Below are 11,761 nucleotides of genomic sequence, written 5' to 3'. Positions count from 1 at the left end.
CTTTATCTTAATTCCTCTACGGAATTATTTTTAATTAATACAGTGGTGAGAATTCAAAACATTCTCAATCAGCTGTAAAAAATAAAATAAAACTGCGTCGTTTACGTATCATCCCGATACCAGATGCAGACGCGAGACTATCATGTTAGTGTCGATGCTGTATTAAAACTGTTCATGTAACATGAATGATATTACATGCGATGTGAATACATCAAACTTAATTTGACAGATATTCGACACACAAGATCCTTTATCTGTAGTATATGGAGCTCAGTGCTGTTGAGGTATTGCACAAAATTGGTTTTCCACAAAACTATGAAAAAGGAGGATATATTTTTTCGTAAATAATCACATTTCTTTCCTGTAATAGATTCCTAAGGTCTTGAATTTATCCATTTAACATGATAAGTGACTTTTCCTTATTTTGTACATGATATGGAATCACACTAGCGGGAGATTTTTTTCTAGCAAACTTAAGGCCACATACGAAAAAACAATCAAGAGACAATGTCATGAACCACCAAGCTTCGGCAATGATATTCATGGAAACTACGAAATCTGTATTCTACAGTATTTTTTCACAATATCGTAAAGACATTAAGAAAGTAAACAAAAATCCTATATAAAACGTTTCCATAGAAACTACTCCGATGAATTACCAAAATTAAAAGATTTTCCAATCATCATCGATTATCAATAAGTTTAAGATCTGTAAACGAATAAATTGTTGATGAACATTAGCTTATTTAAAAACATTAAAATATTTAGTTTGATGGGGGTTGGGTGGGTGTTATTCTATTTTAAAATATCATCATGCCTTATTTTAACCTATTGTAAGGGTTGGTATATATCAAATCTGCATCAAGATTATACACTACATGTACATTTGGATATTACCGATATATTGATTTGCTAACTTCCGACTATACTTTTAGGATCAGGCAAAAGATTCGGAAGCATATATAAATCTATCTATATTAAAAGACATTTCTATCTGAAAATATCTTTTTTAACATCATTTAATTATTTCCCTGGCAACTCTTTCGCGAAGGAAATCATGATAGGCTATTGCAATGTAAGTTCATGTATAAAGTTTGGTGGGAAATTTGTTAATGACGATGGTCGTAAAACAAGGTAAATCTTTCTAGGATATAAATCATACTGGTGCCAATTTAAACATCCTCTTTTTAAAAATATATATGTATTTGGATTCATGCAACCATGAAAATAATTCAAATCTGGTCATAATTATGTGATGCAAGCAAACAATATCATATGCTTTAAATGATCAGTAATTCGGAGAGTACGGGCACATATTTGCTGTGAACTATCATATATTGATAAATTGCAATTTATACAAATCATAGCCCTGTAGGATAGGGAGGAGCCTTAATAGGGTATAGTTGTACATGGAGTTCCTGTGGAAAGAGATAGGGCTATGAAGTGTTTACCAATGATGTACCGAGGATCCCAGTCAAATGAATTGGAAAACTTAACTGACGTATAGCAATTAGAACCTACAATACTGGTGCCGACATTCAGAGTCAACCATCATTCAGGTTTTCATATTGCCACTCAAGACACAGCAACCTCAAATGCTATTTTAAAAGACTGTTTAGAGCGTTTGAAATTCAAAGGAAATCCAAGCCTTTAAAGCATACCGGTATATACGATCTGAAAATGCAGACTGCTTTCATAATGTTGAGGGGATATTGTCTGAATGAAAACAGTGACTTGAAAAATTTTCAAGAAGATTTCGATGATCCTCAAAGTGGCAAAAGTATATGCGACAGAAGGGCTGCTCATATAAACATAATCACGTCAACGATTGAAACAATGTCACAACTTCAAGTGAATCCTTGAATACTGTCGTCAAATCAAATATCAGAAATCTCCAAATAGTGTCTACGTCTCCTGGTGGAATGGTTCTGAGAAGTTTTCCAAAAATCAAACACAACATTGAACAATTTCCAATTTCATGAAGACTTTGTACTTGCTTTTACACAATACCAACTTTGAAATGGTATTCACTTTTTAAACACTAATATGTACCCCATCTCTATAACAATCGACATACTTGTATCTGATAGAACAGATGATTGTTCTTCACATCCAGGAATAACGTCAAACACAGAGGCAGGAACAATGAACATATGAAGTGAGACTTAAAGATGATGAGACCAGAATTTGTGATGATGAACCAAACTGGTGAGGAGACTTGATAGAGAGAGAGGGAAGCATCAATGCATCAAGACTTTCAGAATAATGGTGACAGTACCAACATGAATAATTTCTTGAGGTAGACTGCCTCTGCAAATTTCAGAAGTTTTGAAATTCTGGAAGTCATACGAGAAAGATAGAAGGAGAGAGGAATAGAGAAAGACACAGACTAATAGATTTCGTGATATGTAATAACATATTAAGTGCACATTCAGGCTGACGCAATTCAGTCCCTAGTCGGAACACTAAGCAAGGTTTTGGGGTGAAATAAAGGCATCATGTGGAAACCATAGAATGCTATTTCTTTAAGAGATAGGAGTTCCCAATTTACGACTTAAAAATAAGAGTACTAATATTCTACTGAAGAGGCAGCTTGGGGTGTTCCCACGCTCAGTTTATAAATATCGGTGACACACACCCTTTCTACTTTAATTTCATGACTCGGACATTGGATTATATTACTGTGTCAGTCTGAAAATCTGCGTAATGAATAACATTATACTTTCTCTCTTTGGTAGAATTACTCAAGCAAGTTCAGGTCATACCTTTGTTTCACCAACTTTGTTCGTAAATTTATTATCAATTTACGCTAAGTTGGGAAGCGGCGACTTCTGCTCCCTTCATAAATATATATATGTATACATGCGCTATACTGTGATCATTTTCCCATACGACCTCGTTTGAACAAAATCTTTCGAACGAAAAAAAGTAATATGCGAGTACGAAAACTACATTGCCAGAACATAAAACTATTCGCTTGAACGAAAACCAAATTCGTCGGGACAAACATTAATTCCTCTCAGTAAAACCCAGTTCATCCAAACGAAAATTAATTTCTTCAGAAGGTTAAATATTTCTTTTCCATGACCCTTGTACGCCGCCGTACAAAACAGTAGTGTATGATCACAAGTTTCGTTACATCTATCAATTGATACTAGCGGAGGGAGGGACTTCATTGTAGCCAGGCTCATTTCAAGAGCTTCTATTGACATTGCATCCCTTCTACTGTTTGCGACGTGGTCATCGAGTCTGTGGGAATATACCGTTTTACGATTGTAGTTATGTCGCTATGGTGTGAACTAATGGACACCACTCAAGCGTTTTGACTATCGAAGAGTTCATTTGACTCTTAAATTATAACATTCTGGCACATGACGTCACGTACTGGCCAATATTGATGAAATTCAAAAACCTGCACAGGGATAATTAGTCAAGACTTTAGTGCCGACTAGGTAACCAATATAACTCGCAAACTTACGGCAGCAATTTAGCATCTGGGGATAGCGAGGAGTGTTTGCGCAAGTACCAGTCCCATTCTTTAGGCGAGGAATAATTCAAGTTTGATTAAGCATTGTTTTTTTCTTGTTAGTTTCGTTTATATAAAAAGGTGTGACTTCAACCCACGAAATCATATAAAGGTATAACCTTTTCCACTGAAGCAGGAGAATTCGGGATACTTGCTCTGTAGAGGAAAACAGGTAAGAAAATCCATATAAAGCTGATAAATTATGTTGGAACAATATACTAGTAATTCTTTTACAATAAACATTACGAAATAGATCGCTGTCTTTCGAAAACGTAGATTGAAACATTTTTCTATACAAACTTATAACGTACAAGATTAAAAAATAATTTGATATCGTAACGAAAGTATTAACTCTTCTTTACATAACATAAATATAAGTTTGATTTATCACCTTTGTAAAAATCTCGTTATCATCAACATTATATAAATTGACAAAATACGTGCTTCAGGTGGTGTCATTTTCATAGCGTACAGTACATTTCATCACCATTCAATTGTACCTCAGTGACTAAAACTTGATACTACATATTGTAAGTCTAGTCCGCGCTGTATTCTTGTATTTCAACATACACCTATTGACCATAGACGTAATCAGGAGTGTACGGTAATTTACCCGGACTGTATTTCAATATACACACATTGTCATGGGTTGTATTTCAACAGACACCTTTTGACCGAAGGCGTCATCAGGAGTGTGCGGGAATTTACAATGTACATACTTTGGCCCGAAGTCCACGAAGTTGTATTTCAATATACTTTTCGATCAAAAGGTGTATACGCATTCCCGCACATCCTTGATGAGAGAAACCAAAACCCGTTTAAGGTAGTATCAAACACCTGTAAAATCTGGTTTCACTTATAACTTCTTAAATTCATTAATATAAATTAATAGATAAAATATCCATAATACTAATATTCTGTTCTGAACAAACTAATATGATCCATAGCATGCATTTAGCATATTCTGAAAAATATGGGAGGCGTCCAATATATTGGAGGTTTGGTAGTCTAAATCTTGAATGCATTTATTTCATCTTTGTGAGATTTTACTGTCTATTATAAAGTACATGTAACAGGTAACGTTTGTTGAGTAACTAGTAGAGACCTGATATATGGACATCCGTTTAAGCAGTATTTTATCTTAAAGTATAATGAAGGTCAATGTCATATCGTAAGAATAAAGGTTAAATAGGATGACGTCATTTGCCGAATATATCATATTTTTCTGAATCAATTTGTCTAGAAAGTCCAAAATAACCGAAATCCTAGGTTGAATGTTCTTTATTCTGAATTGTATCAATTTTTGCACCATTTTGGTAATTTTTGTCAAAATTTGAATTATACATTTCCTTTTAAGAGATCTCAGTATGATTTTACTATTGACGAGTCATGCATGTTATATTGTACATCGCGGTGTACACAAATATATCAATTGCAATATATTTTGTTGAGATTTAGTAACAAATAGGTCAGCTTTATAAAAAGTATTATCAAATTTTGTGAAATATCAGTAGATAATTTTTACATCAGGCACATTCTTATCATAGAAGTTTAATTTCACATTCTTCTAACTGGGGTATGTTACACTACATTTGACACCATGTGGAGAAAAAAATGGTATGGTAGATTTGTTACACGATGCACAGTAAGAGGCTTTGTTCCTTAGAACAAAATAAAATGTTACGTATCCGTTCGGTACTACCTTCAGCTTTAAACTGAAATACAACCCTTGGGAAATTAACGTGTTAATGAAAGGTCAGTTTAACGAACAGTGAACACTCTCATTAGACTAGATAATAAATTAATTCCCCATATATAACAAATTTTCTCAGTAATGTATTAATGTGCATAGGAAAAACATGTTGATATGTGTGACGTCAAAACATATTCGTGGACGTATAGAAAAAATACCATTGTGATGTCACGTTTTCCGTTTACCCGGATTCAGTGGTCCACTTAATAATTCATCAGCACTTGAAATAAATATTTTTCACATTTTTGTAGTACTACAACAAGAGTATATCACGAAAATCGTTTTAAATACCGCCTGTACATCTACACTGTGCGTATTTTATTAGACAAGAGACCCACAGGCCTTATCGGTCACCTGAGTTACTAGTCAAGGTATCACTAGTCCCAAGGGGAATGAAATTGAGAAAAAAAAATATGTTCTGTATTTCGAAGCTGAATTCTAATATTCAGTAACAGTATAAAAAAGACCTGTTCTTAAAACTTAAATGCCCCCAAAAGTGTCTATAATGTTGAAATTCTACATTATATAATATTCGTAACATTAACATGATATGACAAATTTGGTTTGGACCCACCTAGAGTCAAAACCCTGGGGTACGAAAATTAACAACTTTGGTACACCCTTTTCTGCTTTTCCTAAATATGCATTTAGTTTTCATACCGTATTAGTACTTTTAAATGAAAAAGACAATAATTATGATAATAATTTTGACCCCACCGTGGAACTAAAACTCTTATCTCTTGGGGATAATGAAATTTATAAATTTGATATTTAAAAAAACTACTCACTCCTTCCAAATATCAATTTTGTTTCAATTTAGGACGTCTCCATATCAATGAAAAATTCTCGAGAGGGACGTTAAACAAGATACAATCAATCATCATTACGTGCATGTATATACGAATACATGTATAATACCAAGTATGGTCCCGCCCTAGTGTCAGAACCTTTACCCAGAGTATCATGAAAGCAATTTTGGTAGATGTCTTTCTGCTCTGCATCACTATAAATGCATTTAGCTTTCTTAAAGATATGCGGTTGTCGAGAAGAAATTTGAAAATTTGTCAATTGTTCGCAGCTTTTGCTCCGCTTCTAAGGCCCCGTGGGTGCAGGAGACCTAAAATTTGCAATTGATATCACCCTTGTCCCAAAGATGGTCATTTTTTGCCAACTATCTATTTTGTATTTCTTATGGGATTTATGAGATTGATCACTTTTAGTTATCTTCACCTTTCATAAACATGTACATTACACGGTGTAATCTCATAATGTGTACTGGGTGTAATTTACACCCAGTACACATTATGATATTCAGGGGGGGGGGGATTAAAAGTTATAAGGAGTGTCAAAAGGAATATCATAGTATGAAAAGGTGAAGATAACGAACAGTGATCCATCTCATAACTCCTTGGTTCCTATCAGCGATACAAAATAGAAAGTTTGGCAAACACGGATCCCTGGATATACCAGAGATGAGATCAGGTGTCTAGAAGGAGTAAACATCCCCTGTCGACCGGTCACACCCGCCGTGAGCCCTATATCTTGACCAAGTAAACGGAGTAATCCGTAGTCAGAATCGGTGTGTCAAGAACGGCCTAACAATCGGTATGAAACACGTCGGACAGGATTTGACTCAAGTTGTATTGGCAAACTAGATCGTTATAACGACCATAGGATTTGCGAAATGCTGAATTTAAATGAAACTGTAGATACCCCTGTAACATCAACTTGTTTGTAAGTAGCCTGTCTCGATTTAAAAACTGATCATACGCAGAACAAACGTTTGTGTATACGTCTATAAAAAGTAATTGAAAAATAATTGAATTGAAAGAAAATTCGCCCACGTTGATAAGTTCCCTTGTTTATTTTTCAAATCGTCGACAAAATACAAAGGTTTTGGCAAAACAATCCAATCATAATAAGTTTTATTGACATTTTGCATGTTACATGTACATGTATAAATGCAATTATCACACAACAGCACTTTTCCCAGGTTCATAACACGGGTTCGGAAAAACGATATGAACTCGTAGCACAGGATCATAATTATGCAAATTAGGTACATGTAAGTCAATCATTCATGCGCCACATAAAAAAACAACATGTCATCTTTTGAAATTGTTAACATTGACGGTAAAAGACCTTATTTTGTCGCCAAGGTTGTTCCAAGAGGATTTTGTGTCTTTTATAAAATGAAAATGATTTCAAGTTTCTTGAAACTATGACGTAACAACGACGTCTCAATCGAATTGAAAGCAAAAATTTGTGACATTCGGGTTGTGAAATAGACAGTAAACTAAAATGTGCGTTTAAAGATAGTTGCGTGATGAATAGAATCTTACACTCGTGCTTATGACATGAAATTTATGAAATTCGTCACTGGATTTAATATATCCCTCGCCAAACCATAAGCACTCGTTCACAATCCTCTATGTATTAAAGTAACTCAAACCTTGTGTCACGTCATAGGTTTTGCAAAATCTAAAATTTGTGCATGATAGAAATGTATCTTTAGGAGGAGGAATATTATTCATTGGGTATTATAAAAAATTTGGTAAACAATTTGATATTGAAGATGTTTATATTTCGTGTAAATAATCAATTATCTATATTACGAAATTTTTGTCAAGGACAATAACTCCTGTGCTGGATTTTGTCTATTGTATGTTTATTATACAATGATTTCCTTGATATTCATACATATTTATAAAGCAGCAGTTTTTTAAACTGTGAAATTGATTAAAATAATTTCATTACAACCAGTTTTTGTGTATTTTAATCATGCTATTTAATGAAAATGTGAGATTTTCTGATGTTGATATAAACGTTTATTTTTGTATGTCTGACATATTTAAAAATCTGGCAACACCTGTATTTTATTCGTTTATTGATTAAATTAACCTAAATTAAGTGAAAATCAATACAACTTTCCTACTGTGAACCATGGATTTTTATAGGTCCCATGAGGATGGAGCTACCTTAAACTACTTGCATCTTATGCATGCACCTGGTTTTAATTTATAATACTGTACTTTCAGATAGCTGTTAGCACAAATTAAAGCACACGTTTCTCAGTCTAGAATGTGTCGAAAATTTGTAATAGACCTTGTTCCTTATGAGTTTATCTACAAGGAGATGGCCGAAAAGAAGCTTTTACCATTTTTAAAATTAATTCATGTACATGTAGATGTACTTAAAAATTAAGCTTCCAATACTATTTACCTTTTACAGATATGCAAATAAGATCGATTAGTAAATATGTTGAGACCTTTTTACGAATGTATAAATATGTCAGACAGGACAGTAGTTGTAGTGACGAGTGAGATAAGATCCCCCGCAATAATTGAACAACACAATAGCATTGAACTGGAAGAGTATGGTCAAACGTCTTCTTTATTGTTATTTATTGGTAACGAATAAAAAATAAAATACACCTTCATGACAGACCATATGTTGAGGGTACACGGTCTCTGGGCAATTGTTACGGGTATGCAAATATCATTAAGGTCTTACTTCAAACAAAGACACATGTTCTCTGGATACTCCAGCCGACCTGTGTGCGAAAAGGTGGATGATTTCTTACAATACAAAAGGTGTACAATGATTCTAGATTATCAAAGATTAAATATGGCTGTGTGCCAATCTCATTTATGGCCTAATAACTTTTCTACAATAGATTAATCTATGTACATTAATTTCTCGGGGGACGATCTGTCTTTTATTTCTCATTCGCTTGTATTTACAATGTTCAGTAATTATTGTGCAGTTTAAGAGAAAAGCTAATAGAAGAAAACAGTAATTACATTTATTGCTGTGCTAGGACTAGCTACACTTTTGGTGAAGGTTTCAACACTGAAAAGGAGAGGTACTTTTGATATTCATTTGAACAGATTTTCCCAACGCAATCGTCAGTTGTCGAATGGATTTCCGGATAAAACACTCAATTTGCGATTATCTAAAGTCGTTCAAAACCTCACCAGCTGATACCTGATTACGCTGTGCAAATTACGTCGTTTTAGGAGGGCGATTACCACTCAGTTTACGTCTGCCTTAATAATTAAACATGGGAAGTGAGAAAACGTCTTGATAAAATCAAATCTTCTCCTAAGATTTCTTCCGAAACTGTTGATCGTAATGACTGAGACTGTTAAGGAAATGGAAAACATGTTCTTTTGTGGCATTTAGATTTTCCCTGGCACCAGATGTCTTTCCAGGAACAATTAGTCTCGGTTATGAGGGTGACTTTTCCGTTTTCAATACATGGTTGTAGATAAATGATAGGAATTGAATTACGATCATTAATACTGGCCACGCAATGGTGGCAATACTGATGGGACCTTCTCTCAACATACTGAAGAGCACAGTCAGTTTACAGTGAACATTAGCATAGAATATGGAAAACAGATTTTACATATATTTGATAAAAGATGCCGATAAACATTTAATTCAAATACATGTAGTGTTTTATTATGATAATAATCTAGATAAGCATTGATATATTAGATATCTGATTTCACAGCCAGCACAAAACTCAAAAGTTTGAGTTAAAAAATAGTAGTTAATCAAAACTTAATAGCAACCCCATTAGAGGAACGTACGACCCTACACGTAGTTCTCAAAATCCGATTGCTCTGGCGATTTACATGTACCGACACGTCTAGATGAATATAATTACTTAAAAACTTGTTTTTACGTAGATAATTACGACTTTAGATGTAGGTAGTTTTCACCATAAATTTGCAATTGGTCAATAATGTGATTTCAAAAAGCATATAAAACTTATTATTGACCAAATGATTTCTTTTATGGTGAATATACGGTTTCGAATTATGCTAATGCTATTTTTGATGGTTCAGAAATGACACTTGCCGGGTAAGATTACTACTATGAAAGAAATTGATAAATCTACAAAATGTACGGGCTATTGATTGATTGCTTATGGATTTACGTCGTTTTGGCAATATTTCAGCCAGACTAAAAAATGTCAAATTGTATAGATAAGTAGTAAGAATATTCTGAAGACTGGATTTGTCTAGAAATGAAATTTCAAAGGACTATGTAATTCATATTATTGGCAAATTCATTATGTTGATTTGTTAAGAATAAATAAAAAAATAAAAACTAGGAAAAATAGTGAAAATAAGTCAATAATTGAACATTGGAAAGAAAGAAACCTGACACCAGTTGGAAGAACCATACTTGTAAAATCAATTTTATAGCACAGGTTAGATATTTATTTATTCCCGTATTGTACTGGTAACACTCGGACACCAGATTTGAAGTGTTAGGTCAAGCAATAAAGCCCAACACGGGGAAAGAAAATGTAACGATAACTCCAAGTGCAAAATTTCATTACAGAAGTTGATTGACATTAATAAATTATTAAATAGAGGACCAGATTATATCGACTATGCAAAAGAAAATATACCAAAATGCACCGTGGAAAGATGTATCGATGACTTTCAATGAAATCTAAGATAATTATGATATTGTAATTTGACAAGGTTATAGACATGCTAACTATTGTGTTGATATAGAATTGGGAGTCAGTGTACGGTATACAATGTAATAGTCATGCTATAAAAAAGGCATATAAATTTTGTCATGATTTATTGGATAGCAATTTCATTTTTCTTGAAATACTTCAAAATCAATTTAACATTAAGGATGAACAGCACATCGTCACAATTGCTGACTTCCTTTTGAAACATGACTGAAAATATCGGCAATATTCGTATATTCCTTTCAACTCTTCATTGCCTACACTGTAGCTGGGTAGTTCACTAGGCTAACGTGCCCATTAATAATCTTTAGATTGTGTGTTCGAGTAAGCAGGGATTTGAATTTGTTTTCAGATAACTTTCTTCTTAAACTTATTTAACTAAATAAGGTAAATTTGAAAGTTTTCAATTTCAGAACGTTATTGTACATGTCCTCTATTTTCAATCCATTTCAGATTTCTCGGGTGTGTTATTCCTCCTTAAGATTTATCATTTGACCTACAAAGAAATTAGACAAGCCATTCTGACAGATATACATGTAAAGAATAATTTCTGTACAGATGGATTCATCCATAAACCACATACATGTACATGTATTCCATTGGAGATCATTAAAGTCTCTCTGTATGACCAGAAAGGGGTCTACAGTCTTAGATAAAGATATGATATGGAATAAATGTTTCAACGTCATAGAAAGACATTAGAAGGTAACATGTTGTATCCCCATTTCAGCCATACATACTAGTAAATCGCTGTGATTTTAATACAGAATCCATTATCAAATTCAAACTAGCGACATATTTATACTTGGGAAAGGTAAATAGAATAAATTGTGAGTGGTTTCTGTAAAAGAAAGACGTACATGTATCAAGGAATACGCCCATTGTACAACAGTTGCAGTGATTTCATTTATATCTGTAAAACAAATGTAATGCTAAAAACTGGAACGCCAGTACCTTTAATTATATATATATATTACAT

General features: G+C 33.5%; 1 protein-coding gene across 1 annotated transcript in view; it reads left to right on the top strand.

Annotated features, from left to right (window-relative positions):
* The first annotated feature begins 3,271 nt into the window (after nucleotides 1-3,271).
* LOC125648270 (uncharacterized) overlaps nucleotides 3,272-11,761 on the top strand; it is a 31,993-nt gene continuing 23,503 nt past the window's right edge. Inside the window, exon 1 of the mRNA XM_056140311.1 lies at nucleotides 3,272-3,698. The gene's annotated coding sequence lies outside the window, so the exon portion shown is untranslated. The remainder of the gene's footprint in view (nucleotides 3,699-11,761) is intronic.

This window comes from Ostrea edulis, chromosome 6, assembly GCF_947568905.1.
Source record: "Ostrea edulis chromosome 6, xbOstEdul1.1, whole genome shotgun sequence".
In the NCBI taxonomy this organism is placed as follows: Eukaryota; Metazoa; Mollusca; class Bivalvia; order Ostreida; family Ostreidae; genus Ostrea; species Ostrea edulis.
Note: the sequence above shows the minus strand (reverse complement) of the source record. Positions and strands in the feature narration are given on the sequence as shown.